General features: G+C 42.5%; 1 protein-coding gene and 1 long non-coding RNA gene across 2 annotated transcripts in view; one reads left to right on the top strand and one right to left on the bottom strand.

The window, feature by feature from the left end:
* The window catches only part of ZEB1 (zinc finger E-box binding homeobox 1), a 211,765-nt gene that overhangs the window by 14,074 nt on the left and 183,046 nt on the right, over positions 1-14,645 (top strand). The gene's annotated exons all lie outside the window — the stretch shown is intronic.
* On the bottom strand, positions 11,636-13,488 carry LOC137518199 (uncharacterized). Its single transcript, XR_011020754.1, has 2 exons — positions 13,277-13,488; positions 11,636-12,170 (listed from the first exon to the last, which is right to left on the bottom strand). It is a non-coding gene; the product is annotated as an uncharacterized lncRNA (long non-coding RNA).

The raw sequence follows: 14,645 nt of genomic DNA, 5'->3' as shown, positions 1-14,645 counted from the left end.
GTATTCTAAAACTGGCTTCTAGCACAAACTCCATTTACTTTCTTGCCTGGAATCTCTATGTGTTTTGTACAGAAAGCCCAGGTACCTCCTCTTCCTGTATGAGTATTCAGCTGCACAAAGCAGGAGGTCTAATTTATTACAACTGAACCCTATATGTTACTGTCAGCAGCATAGACAATCCCATGTGCTAACAGACTGTGTTAGGATTGTGATAGAGGGACCGGGTGTTTGTTTTGCTCATAATCAAGTGAGGTACTTTGAAATAAAATTTGGCATATAGGATAAGTTCACGTTGACTCCGTTGCAATGGGCTTGTGGTTTATGGTAACGCAGATGGCACGACTCAAGGTATCTCCTCATTATTAAAGAAAACCTGAAGAGAAAATAAACATATGAGATAATGAATTGTATGTGTGTAGTAAAGCTAAGAAATAGACATTTAGTTGCAAAGAAAAGAGTCTCATATTGTTTTCCAGTACAGGAAGAGTTAAAAAAAACTCACTGGGTCGAATACAATCCTGTTTTCTGAAGCACTTAAAGTGATCCTTAAGTCAGGAAAAAAAAATGACTTTTACTCACCTGGGGCTTCCAATAGCCCCCTGCAGCTGTCCAGTGCCCTCGCCGTGTCCCCGCCGGCGGCCACTTCCGGTTTCCCAGCCACAATTGCGCCCTACAGGGAGCGCGAAGAATCACTTGCGTTCCCAGCCTGTCGGGTCCTGAAACCGGAAGTGGCCGCCGGCGGGGACACGAGGATCGGAGGGACACGGCGAGGGCACCGGACAGCTGCAGGGGGCTATTGGAAGCCCCAGGTGAGTAAAAGTCATTGTTTTCCCCTGACTTACGGATCACTTTAACCAGCTAAGAAACAGTGAGAGACAGCTTGGGAAAGGTTTACTGCAAAGGGTCACTATTTCTTCTTTGTTTTAGGCGTCCGGTAGCGCCCTGCCAGGTTTGCGTTATTATGACAGGACCCGATGTGCCGCAGAGGTCACACACAGATATAAATGCGTCACATATGGGAACATTTCGCTGCGTTGGTTTCCGATTATAACTTGCGCTTTAACGCATCGCATTGCGTATAATGTGAACACACCCAATTCTATCAGTATTTAGAGCTGAATTGAATAGATGGCTTATATCTCGACATAATTGGAGTTTCGCTCATTGCTCATTGTGCAGTAGAAGCAATTTACGATGGCATCAAATTCATCAATTTAAAGTGGCAGTGAAGCAAAAAATAAACATATGAGACAATGAATTGTATGCGTAGTACAGATGACAAATAGAACGTTAGTAGCAAAGAAAAGAGTCTCATGTTTTTATTTTCAGTTATATAACTTTACTTATAATAAGCATCGGAATGTCACAGTTGCAGTTTACAATCCACACTCTGCTTTTTAAGCTGTAAAATGAATGACCCTTTCAACTTTCCTGCACTAAAACCTTATCTCAAGCTGTCTCTCACTGTTTCTTGGCTGTTAACGATCTTCAGAAATCGGGACTGACCTCAACTAATTAATCGACAAGCTTGGAAAAGCTCTTTTGCATAGATAACAACGCAAGTATTTAACTCTTCCTGTACTGGGACTTCACATATTTTTTCATAAGGACTAGTATCATATTTGTATATGTATATCTCACCATGTCACTTTAGGTTCACTTTAACCACTTCACATTCAGACCTTGTTTCCCCCTTATGGACCAGAGCAGTTTTGACATTTTAGCTATGTCCCTATTTTATCAGCATTAATGTTATCCCTACTTATGACACCTACCGTAAGTGAATTATAAATTATTTTTTTCAAGACTCACTAGGCTTTCATTGTATGGCATTTTTTCCTCGAACAACTTTGTTTTCTATGCATTTAAATAGGAAAAAAAAGGGAAAAAAATTGAAAAAACACATTTTCTTAGTTTTACCAATTCCAATTTAAAAATAAAAAGCACTATTGTAGATAAAAAAAAAACACAAATTATTTGGCTATTTCTACTGTTTATCACAAAACTTAAATTACGTTCCTGTCACAATTTATTGTGAAGATATTTGATTCTGAAATTATGCTACAGTGTGTATTTTTCACTATGAACTGGTAAAATAAAAGTATTTTTAATGATATAAATCAATCTTATTGGCTCAGGGAACATATATTCCCTTTCACCAATTAGTGCTGCATCAGATAGTGCTGGAGGTTTTGCACAGGAAGATGCCCAGTTGTCCACAGCTGTGCTTCAGCTACACGACTTATATATATATATATATATATATGTGTCATCATGGCTTAGATGAAGTCACAGAGGACATAGATATACTGTAGTGGTAGAAAAAGTGGTTACGTTGCATTTTGATTGGTTTAAAATTATTGGCTTGTTTACAATTGTTGGCTTGTTTTCTGATTTCATGCACGGTTATGTTTTATATTTCACCATGAGATCATTTCAAAAAGGTATTGTGTTTTTTCCTTTTTTTCTGTTTATTTTTCTTTAAAGCGAGCAAATATTTATATCATTTTATTACCAATAGGCTTATTTATCATGAAAACACAGGCTCCGATCCAGATGGATATCATAAATAATAAAAAGTTATTACTCTTTAAACGCATTCAGAGCTGGGAGATGGCTTGTATGGCACTCACAGACGCTATATCATGTTTTTAAATGAATGTGGAGTTACAGAGTAAATTGTTATACTTTCCATTCAAACAGACATATCTGTGAAATCACATTTCTTATAATTCAGTATAGATGTCCACATTGCCAAATCACAGAGCATAAAAGAAATTACCATTTTCTTGCCATGAATAAAAAAACATCTAAAGTGACCCAGGATAAATAATCAGGGAGTTTGTTTCTTGCAGTCTCATAAGTGAATAGAAAGCGTGGCTGTTGCTAGGTTCACACCATTCAATTTCACGTCAGACCGACTGGTCGAACTGATAATTTCTGACAAAGACTGATCTGCTCCCGATCAATCACAGCCTCAATTTTGTGCAGTATTGATCTGAAAAGCGATCCGGTTATCGATCGATAGCAGATCAGATATATCGTAAATTATTGTTTCGACCTGTCGATGTGAAGGGAAATTGAATGGTGTGTACTCAGTGTGACGGATTGCGGAGAAACCACCGCGCGTTCTGGCAGTGAGGCGGCGGAATCCGCGCACAGAGCGGCGGTTTCCCCACAGCAACATGCGTCTGGTTTGTCTGCACCTAGTAGTGCACACAGATGGAGAGCTACACGCGCGCTGCAAGACAGGCTCTTTATGCCAATAGGAGAAGGGTCAGCTGATCGAGGCGGTCAGTTGATCCCAGCTCAGCAGGTGATTGGTTGATGGGAGCTGGGCGGCGCTGTGGGGCGCCTTACTATATATATCTCTTGCTGTTCAGTTGCTGGTTGTCTGGCGTTGCGAATACCTATGTGTTAGCACTCAGACCTTAGTCAGATCCTTCAGTGTGGTGGAACCAGGAGGACCTGGAAATCCACACTTAGCCCGTTCACTGTATTATTATCTGTGTTATTCCTTAGACCAGTTCCAGGGTGTAGAGACCACGGACCTCACACCCCAGATTAGGAATATTGTATATCATCTGTGTTATTCCTTAGACCAGTCCCTGGGTGTGAGACCACGGACCTCACACTCAAGACTAGGCATTATTGGATATCTGTTTATGAATTGTATCTCTCCTGACTTCTCTTCTGTTTTCTGATTCGGTACCTTCGCACATCTGATCTACTGTTGCCGACCCTGCCTGTCCCTGGTTACCGAATCAGTCTCCTGTCTCTGTACTTTATCTGCCTGTGTGTTGCCGACCCGGCCTGCCCGACCCTTCTGGCTGTCACCCACCCTTTGGGTGCTCAGTCCTCCTGCAAGGGTCCTCTGCTCCTCAGAGGGGGGCCCTGCCGCAAAACCAGTCGGGGACTCTCCCTCCTGGAGCCCTTGACTGCAGTAGAGTCTTTCTCTACTTATTGGACCACCTGCTACCCCGGTGGTTCAATTCCTACTGTTACACCAAACACTTACACGCTTCAGGAGTCTAGAGGTTAGTACTATATCTGTTTTATTGGTGATTCTGCAGATCATCCATAATCAAGTATAGATCTGTATTCTTGGTGATACTGCAGATCACCAATAATCAGATTCTCTCTGGTTGCTGACACCGATCGTTTCACTCAGCATTACTTTTGGCAATGTCTGGTCTGTTTCAGACACCAAATAATGTGCCAAGGACTGTGAAATCTCCTAAGGCAGTGGTTCCCAACCCATGTGCTGCGACACATACATGTGTCGCGGCAGCTTTGGGTATGTGTCGCCGGTCTCTCGGAGGGGAAGCGCAGTGGAGGGAGAGCTGTGGGCAGCGGCGGAGAAGGGGGCCATCTCCCCCCCCTTCTCTCACCTTAGGGTGCTCTGCCTCCCTCACTCTCCCCTCCGATACTAACTGTGGCGGCGCTTGGCAGCGGGCGGGACTTACCTTCCGTGTCGCTCCAAGCGCCGGCCGGAAGTTCTGGTTCTGCAGCCGCTGCTCTGGTCTGGATCAGGCCAGAGTAGTGGCAAATCATCCCGCGCCGGCGACGAGACGAGACCAGATGGGACAGAGACACGGAAGGTAAGTTCCGCCCCTCTGCCAGACACCGCACTTTGTTCCGGAGGAGAGAGCGAGGGAGGGAGAGCACCCTGAGGTGCCGCTCTTCTTCCCTCGCTCTCTCCTCCTGGGGGGGGGGGGGGGGCACCTGGCTACAAATACTGGGCACATATATCCCTGGCTACATATACTGGGGACATATACACCTGCCTACATATACTGGGGACATATACCCCTGCCTACATATACTGAGGATATAAACCTCTGGCTACATATACTGGGGACATATACCCCTGGCTACATATACTGGGGACATATACCTCTGGCTACATATACTGGGGACATATACCGGGGACATATACACCTGCCTACATATACTGGGGACATATACCGGGGACATATACATCTGCCTACATATACTGGGGACATATACCCCTGACTACATATACTGGGCACATATACCTCTGTCTACATATACTGGGCACATATACCTCTGTCTACATATACTGGGCACATATACCCCTGGCTACATATACTGGGCACATATACCTCTGCCTACATATACTGGGCACATATACCCCTGGCTACATATACTGGGCACATATATCCCTGGCTACATATACTGGGCACATATATCCTTGGCTACATATACTGGGCACATATATCCCTGGCTACATATACTGGGGACAACTGGCTGTTTGTCATTATGTGCATTTACTGGTGAAAAGCTGTCTCTTATTATGTGCATTTACTGGTGAAAAGCTGTCTCTTATTATGTGCATTTACTGGTGAAAAGAGGTCTCTTATTATGTGCATTTACTGGTGAAAAGCTGTCTCTTATTACGTGCATTTACTGGGGAAACGCTGTCTCTCATTACGTGCATTTACTGGTGAAAGGCTGTCTGTCATTACCTGCATTTACTGGTGAAACGCTGTCTCTTATGTGCATTTAGTGGGGAAACGCTGTCTCTCATTACATACATTTAGTCTACGTGTCACGGAGATCTGAACGTTTGGTTTGATGTGTCACGACTCCAAAAAGGTTGGGAACCACTGTCCTAAGGGAACAATCACCAGAAAGCTTCTCCTCATCTTGTCCTGTGTTTTGTATCCTCATTGTTCAGCTCAGACACACACACACACACACACACACGCACGCACGCACGCACGCACGCACACACACACACACACACACACTGATTTGCCTCTGCCATTACAAACATATAGGAATGTAGGAGAGGATGTTAGTTTCATTATAAACTATCTCCATGTTTTCCTGCAGGCCAGTACTCAGTGAAAAGTTTTATGTTTTATGTACACTATTATCTTTATAGTTCTATTTCTTGTTTTGAGCGTAGGCACAAGACAAAGTCAAATGGGGAAGTTAAAAGGAACCTGAAGTGAGAGACATATGGATGCTGCCATATTTCCTTTTCACCACTTAAAGGGACTCTGAGCACCTCTCATGGGCATGCCTTTAAGCCAGACGACTTCCAACAAAGTCGTGCTATGACCCCTCTGGAGGAGCCTCAAGCAATGGCTATGCGTGTCACTTCCTCTTCCTGCTTCCATTCAGTGATGCAATTCTCTAACAGAGAAGACAGGGGTGTCCCGGAAGTTATAACATAGCCAAGATGGTAGCTGCGATTTTTAAATTGAAACCAAACGAAAACTATTTGGTGTAGAATGGCGATTCAGACATCAAATGAAAGAGGAGAGCACAAGCTACAGAAAGGTATGCAGAACTGATCGGAGTCTAGGCATACCCATGAGAGGTACTCGAAGTCCCTTTAAGGACCACAGGCTTAACCCCCCCCCCCCCAGTGACCAGGCTATTTTCTTAAATGAAGGTGACAGCTTAATTTGGCCAAAGAAGGTCAGAGAAGATGACAGCTGAGCCCCTTGACACCCACTAGGCGCCAGGCACCTTCTTAGGTTGCCTGGTGGATGATCCTGCTCTGGGTGTGAACTTTTCTTGACTTTGAATCGTACTACGCTACATTGTGCTAAGCGGTGACCATTACAATGCATTTCAGCATATTAATGCAATGCCCCCCCCCCCCCCAATCTTGGCTATGTTATAACTTCTGGTTCACCCGTCTACTCTGTTAGAGAAGTGCATCACTGAATGAAGCAGGAAGAGGAACCTCCCCCTTCAACTAACCTAACACCTAACTGTGAACCATCCACACTCGAGTACCTTAAGTAAAAAGTAGGTTAAAAATGCCATAATTATTCTGAGCTTGCTGGTGGCTTAAAAGGCATTTCATTGATAAGGTGTAAAAATATCACCTAGGAGAACGAGGAGAAACGTAGGATAAAAAGTAAACTGAATAAGAGCCAGTATTCTTTTAAAATTTTATGTAAAAAAAGTAGGTAGTTTCAAAGTGGACCTGAACTCTTGCACAGGAAGGAAAAGATATAGAAAATACACCCTGTATGTATTTAGAGAGTTTAGTCTGTCTGATTTCCTCTCATCTGTGACTAATCAGAAGTTGTAATTTGCTCACTCCCCTGTGTCAGCTGACTGCCATGGCAGATAAGCTAATTTGAAAGCACAGGATGTAAACAATATGTCTGTTTCCATGTAAGCAGGAAGTAGAGACGCTGCAGATCTTTTGCAGGATTTGTATCAGCTCTAACAAGGAAATGTTTTTCTTTAAAGTTTATTATGCTGTTGCGTATCTTTTAGAGCAGAGAGGAAGTTCTGAGTTCAGGTCCGCTGTAATGCTTCATTAATGTTTGGTGCAGGGGCAGCCTGCAGGTTGTTTGTTCAGTTACTGCAGCAGGGCTGAGAGCCGCGTGTACCGCTGCCCTCCCTGTATCTCTGCACAACTCCCGGCCGCTATCTCTGCCTGCCAGGCTCTGTGGCCCATCACAAAGTGTGCTGCAGACCGTTAACTTCAAGGTGTTAACAAGTGTCAGGATGTCAGGTGGTGCTGACGCCTGGGATACTGCATTCTTTGTTACAGCGGCCTCCCCCCCCCCCCCCCCCCCTTTACTTCTACTTTCAACTTTGGTATCGTGTTCACTCTAGCTGTATTTTAAGCCTTCATTTGGGGAATAGAGGAATTCAGGCTGAGTTAACATTCCAGGATCAACAGGCTGATTCCTGGCCAGGTAATTCTCTGCTCTGAAGAAGGGCGAAGAATACAAAAACAATAAGATTCTTGCATTAGAAGTGATGTAGCAGAATTTCCCCGATTTGACTACAATGCAAATACTGATTGGGCTGCAGACTGTTGAGACATTCTGTTTTGTTCATACGGTTTTTCCATCCACGTGGGCCTGCCGTGGGCTAGCTTGCAGCACATCTGGTGCACAGCGCAATACTGCTGGAAGCAATGCTCATAGAGCAAGTAGGTACAAAACAGCTACAAAAAATATATTTTCACAATTTTGTAGAACTCTGAGCTAACTGAAAGCAATGCAGTTTTTTGACATTTTAAGTGGACCTGAACTTTTGTACAGGACAGAGCGAGACATAGAGAAATGCATCCTGTATGTATTTAGAGAGTTTAGCCTGTCTTATTACCCCTCATCTGTGTCCAATCACAACTGTAATTTGATCTCTCAGCTGTGTCAGCTGGCTGCCTTAGCAAAGCAGCTAATTGGTAAAGACAGGATTTTAACCCTATGTCTGCTTCCTTGACAGCAGGTAGTAGACACACTGCAGATTTATTGCAGGATTTTTATCAGCTTTAACAAAGAAATGTTTTTTCTTTAAAGGCTATTATGCTGTTGCTTTTCTTTTAGAGCAGAGAGGAAGTTGTAAGTTCAGGTCCGCTTTAAGATGAAGTAAAGCTGGATGTAGTGCCCTTAAATGACCACTATAGCAAAAAATAGAAAACTTTAGAATACATACATATAAAATGTACTTTTCTCCTAGAGTCAAATGCACTAAAAAAATGTTTTTCCCCAATGTTGCTGTCACTTACATTATGTAGTAAAATTCTGACAGATTCTTGACTAGTCCATCTCCTCATGGTAGATTCTCAGCATCACCTTTAATTCTTTATGAAAGCACTCCCTGGAAAATATGTATACCAAGATGTCAGCCAGCTTCCCTACTCATTTGTGTATTATCTTGGCAGTTGGCATGAGCAACGGCAGTTTAGTAAGTGCTTTTGTAAATAAATAACTTAATACCCCCATGAGGAAATGGACTAGTCCAAAACTTGACAAATCTCTCAGATGTTAACTACCTACTATAAGTGACAGCAACATAGGAGAAAAGTAATTTATAGTGCATTTTATGAATTAACATTCATATGTATGTATTTTAAATTTTACATTTTTTGTGATAGTTGTCCGTTAAATCTCAATTCCAGTAATTCTGGTATTAATACTGTTTTATACACGGGACTCCACCCTGTTGTATTAGCAAGTAATACATTGCTGAAAGTCCTTCAATTACCATCTTCAGTACACTAATATAAGTCACGTGACTGCTGGCTGCCCCACTTCAAAGTTTTTCAGACTGTCATGGGAGCTCAGACCCCTTCTCATAAGGTACATCAGGGCATGATGTACCTTATGTCTTAAAATCAAATTTTTAAGATTTTACTCTTTCATTGTCTCTGCTGAATGACACCTTAATTGAAGTATGTTAGAGCTCAAATCTATGAATTATTGACCCTTTATATCTTTCCTGCTCTCAGAAGCCATTTACTGACAGGAAAGTGTTTTATGGCTGTAATTACTTATCAGTGAGGGTTATACTATAGTCTGACCCAGTCCCGACCTGGACAGAAAACATCACTTGCATACCTGATATTTAACTCTTTCAGGTAGAGAAAGGGGAAAAAAGGAACATAGCATAGTTTTTGTGTGTTTGGCACTGTACATATCATCATATCACATGCCACTTTTTGTTCATAAACTATATATGTTTATTGTCTGACCCTTAGTTATGTTCTATATATTACAGCAAAAACTTTTTTGTGGCTTAATCACATTGATTTTATATGTGCGTCAGTTCGCTACCAGACCGTGGATTTGTTTGTGTGTTGAAAATGAGTTATGGTACGTTTTGCCCTTTGCAGATACAGTAATTACTCCTACAGCAAGGTGGGAACTTTTGGACTGTCTCATAGCAACCGTACACCTAACAGATTGCACGGAGTACTGTTGCTAAGGCTGCAAATAACATCAATTTCAGCTTCCTGTCAGTTTTGGAAATTGTTAGCCTGCTGCAGAGTGAAACAGGAAGATAATGGTTAAAAATTGCAATGTGTGTGGGATGCGGATCTTTGTTTATGGCAGGTAATTAATTTTGTGCCATTTTCCTTTGAAATGTATCTCTGTGTTGCCAACTCATCCCTTTATTACTCAAACATGAAATGTACAGGTTTTGTGGCAAATTTGATGAAGTTTAGGCCCTGATTATATGTAAGTGTAGCCCCAGAACCAGCATAACTTAGACTTGTCGGTAATTTTAAAGGCCCTGTAGTGACATATAGTAGAACGCATTATTCGGGATACTGGCAGGCCCTGTAGTGACATATAGTAGAACGCATTATTCGGGGCACTGGCTTTTATGGTAGGTTTCCTGGTTTTTGCATCAGAAACATTTCCTATATCAACCTGTATGTATTGCTGCAAGAAATCATCCTGGGCATCCGATATGGATGCATTGGAAAGATCACAGCAACTCTCTTCTATCGGGCGTATTGAAAAGGAAGTGGATTGGCTGTGAACAGAGATTTGGATTGCTAAAATACCTCTAGATGTGAACAGTCCAACCTGCAAGAATAAAGCACTCGCTGCATTGTGACATTTGGATTGAGTCCCCTTTTACACTTGGCCACTGCGTTGCCACACATTGCTTCCCTGCCGCACCCCCACAGCAAGGGCCATGCAAATCTATGGAAACTTGCACGCTTTACGTGACGGACGTATCCAAACCGCTGCATTCCCGACGCAAAGTCTGCAGCGCGTTGCCTGCAGGATCCACGGCTATTATGCAGCAATGTAAGTCAATGGGCGAGGCAGTATGTGTAAGCAACGGGAGCGTTGTGCATGTGCAGACTGATGGGAATCACGGTGATGTATTTCCTGACAAGCATGGAGTATGTCATTTAGCGGGGGGAGGGGAGAGAGGGGGGAGCTATGAATATGACCCTGTCATCGCACCATGGCGCAGGGTCATGTGAGGGTGCTAGAACTGCATCGCACCACAAACAACAAGTGTAAAACTGGTCTTAAAGAGAAACCGTGACCAATGCTACGTACACACATGCGACAACGATCGTTCGTTGAGAACGACGAACGAACTTTTAATTGATGAAAGAACGACCTATGTAAAGATAGTTTAAAAAAGTGTGTAACGATCTGATCGTTAGAACGAACGTTACATCACGTAAAGCAACTATTGCGCCTGCGCATAAAAATGAGAAGTTTCACAGAGAAATAGTGAAATGCGCATGTCAAGCCTAGTACGAACGACCGTTTCCAACGATGTACTACTTTTGCAAACGATCGTCGTTGGTTAAAATCCGCCGAGACAGAACTTTCTTTTGTAGCGATTTGGCTCGTTCCTCGTTTGCCTTAATAGTCGGTGGTTCGTTTTTTGTAACAATCGTCGTTGGTAAAGATCGGGGAACGATCGTTACAAACGACTATAGTCGCATGTGTGTACGCACCTTAAGAATTGAACTTCATCCCAATCAGTAGCTGATACCCCCTTTCCCATGAGAAATCTTTTCCTTTTCTCAAACGGATCATCATGGGGCTCTGTATGGCTAATATTGTGGTGAAACCCCCCACAGTGATTTCCTGTCTGTGAACCAAATTGCATTATGGGAAATAACAGCTGGGTCCAACTGCCAAAAAAGCAAGCAGCATCTCCTTCCACTGACATCACCTGCCAGCAGTAAAAATGTCACCATGTGATAAATCACAGAATGTAACTCGGGGAGAGGAAAGCTTTTACAATGGGAAAACACTGACTAAATCATTTATACATAATTATTGTTAAAATGAAGTACTTTTTTTATTACATTATTTTTACTGGAGTTCCTATTTAAAAATAAAGATTTAAACCACTTTGCACACTGTTTAACATTTTAAATCTTTATTTTTCTTGGAAGTGAGCAGTACAAACAAGCATTGAGAATGGGTAGTTTTCACTGCTGCCTCTTATGAGCACAGAAGACCTTGAGTCGCGTGCCTACGGCTTCCCGTGAGAAGGTAAATCTGTAGCCTAGAGAGACTTGCATTTTGGGGCGTTGTGGATGACATCACAGGCAACAGCTGCTCTGTGTCGGCAGCGGTTCAGGCATCATCCAGGATCTGTGGGATGCGTCATTTGCACTTGTGTGGGGGTAGCAGGTGAAATTACGTTTATAATGAATCTTCAGTGGAAAGTCAGGGCAAGGATGACTCTTTCAGTGTGCATTCATTGTCTCTATTGAAAATCTTGGTTGGTTGGGTAAAGGTCCTTTTCCCGTCTGTGGTCACCCAGCTCAGCACCATTGTCAAGGTTTTATGCTTGTTTTACTTGTATTGGTTATCTGTTTGCTTCCTCTCCATCCTGACTGTTGCTCCTCCTTCCTCTCCCTCCTGACTGTGGCTCCTTAAATAGAACCTGAACTGAAAATAAAAAGTCAAAATAACCATACACATGACATATTTACTTCCCATGTAGTCTACTCCTCAATCTCTTTCTCCTCTCCTGCGTCCCATTTGTCCACTGTGATCAATGGAATTCTCCGTCCTTCATTTTAAAAATGGCCATTACCCCATAACAGCTTCCTGGTCAGCACACTGTTAAACTGTAATAACACCCACTTGAGCCATAGGGAAACATGGACATTACCTTGCACATTCAGTTGTAACTGACAGCTGCTGATATATAACTGACAGCAACTGGTATATTTCAGTTCTGACAAAATATTGTCAGAACTGGAAGGGATCACTGTAAGAAGAAAATGGTAAGCTTCTGAAAGGAACTGACGGTGAGGTTAGCATGTAATATTGATTTGCAGCTACGTCCTGTGATTACTTTAAATAATATTGCTCAGTTCAAGTTCCCTTTAAGAGAGCTATAAATTGGAAATGTTGTGATCTGCGGTCCCTTTTCCCCTGGTATTGGAGGAAATACCGTAGCACATAGGAAGGAATCTGAATTATATTGAAATTCCTTCGATGTATATTGTGGTAACTGCTTTTAAAGGAAACACAAGGTGAAAATAAGCTGAGATAAACAATTGTATCTATCCTCCTAAAAATGACCTTTTAAGATACACCATGGTTTTATTTTATATTTAAATCTACTTTAAAGTTTTTACTGTTTCATTGTCTCTGTTCAATAATACATTCATGCCACAGCCAAAATTGAAATCTATGAACTATTGAAGCTTTTTGATCTCTGTTATACTCTCCGATGTGATTTTCTGCTAGAAAAGGGTTTTATGATTGTAATACCTTGTTGGTGAGGGTGATGCCACCGCCCGACCCGGTCCTGACCTGAACAGAAACTGTCACTTGCACACTTTATGTTTTAACTCTTTCAGGCAAATAAAGAAAAAAAGGAAGACAGCATAGTTGTGTGCTTGGGACTGTACATTAACCTGTCTGTCTCACCATGTCACATGTCACGTGTGTATCTTTTAAACAGCCATATACGGTAAGCTTTTAAAAGTATGCCTGAATATCCGCTCTAAAATGCAAAATTTCCGTCCATGACTCAAACATACCTTTGCTAAAGATTTCTATTAGGAAGGCAATTCTCACTTCTGCCAGATTCCTGGCCTGGGAGTCTCTGTAGCAGAACCCCCTGGTGTGCGCACAGGAATGCAGATCCCAGTAGTATTTTGTGTAGGTGTGTTTCTGTTGTCCCTCTTGTGAGATCGCCAAATAGTATAAATTTAAATCCACCGGCTGCGCTTGCGTTCCAGGAATAGCAACATACCGGAGAGCAGAGGACAAATTATAAATAGCATGGTGGTAGAGGCAGTCAGGAGGGAGGACAGTGTCTCAGCTGGCCAGGTCTTGTTGTGTATACTGAGCCCCAACATGCTGCATTCTCCCCACTGGTGGGCCTGTCCTCTCGTTCCACATCATTTGCCAAGGAAGAAACCTGGTTACCAGTATCTGTGGTAGCTAACAAATATAACAATTGTTTGTGTTTTGTTCATGTGTTGGGGGTGGGATGGCCGTTAAAGATCACCTCTGGCAAGGATCTAGTGTGTGTACTGTGGCCCTCCCTGATCTGTCAGTGAGCGAACCGGCCTGCTGGATCATCTCGCCTGAGTTCTGCCAAACTCTATTTTTTCCCCTTCTTACCCTTCCCGCGCGGTTGTTTGCGGCTCGTCGTCGTTCCACTGCTCTCCATGCTAACAGAACCTGGTATGGGGCGACAGGTTTTGGACTAGTCCATCTCTTCATAGGGGATTCTCAGGGATTTATTTATTTTCAAAAGTTGCAGTTGCTCCGTCCAACTGCCGAAAAACTGTGTAGGCAGCAGGGAAAGCTGGCCAGCATTGTTCAAATTCTTTTTAGGGAATATTTTTATAAAGAATAGAAGCCTTGCTGAGAATCCCCTATGAAGAGATGGACTAGTCCAAAACCTGTCGCTTCTGTCAGATTTCTACTACCTACTGTAAGTGACAGCAACATAGGAGAAAAGTAATTTATGGCTCATTTTACTCTGGAAAATATGTACTTCTTATTTGTATATGTTTGAACATATTTTAAATTTTAAAATGTTTCGCCATAGTGCCCCTTTAAGGGATAAAGTCAAACAACAACCCCCTGCACCTTATACATTATATTTGTGTAGCACCTGCAAATGGTTACATTCATGGTCTACCTACTGTAAAGATTTGTGATACTGTACCAATATACGGTGTGTATCCAATCTACTGTCTAATCTATGAAAAAACATCAGATAGTGTATGGCCAGGATTATTCAGGATTATATTTATATGTGCAATCATTGTGGGTCAGTGACTCAGGTATGACTACAGACAGGGAATCTGCTTGGCAGCCAGGCCAACGGCATTTGTTGGAATGAGGTCAGCAATTACCTCTTTTATTTCTCCTAGCATGGCTTCACAGTACTTT

Source organism: Hyperolius riggenbachi, chromosome 5 (assembly GCF_040937935.1).
Source record: "Hyperolius riggenbachi isolate aHypRig1 chromosome 5, aHypRig1.pri, whole genome shotgun sequence".
NCBI lineage: Eukaryota > Metazoa > Chordata > Amphibia > Anura > Hyperoliidae > Hyperolius > Hyperolius riggenbachi.
Note: the sequence above shows the minus strand (reverse complement) of the source record. Positions and strands in the feature narration are given on the sequence as shown.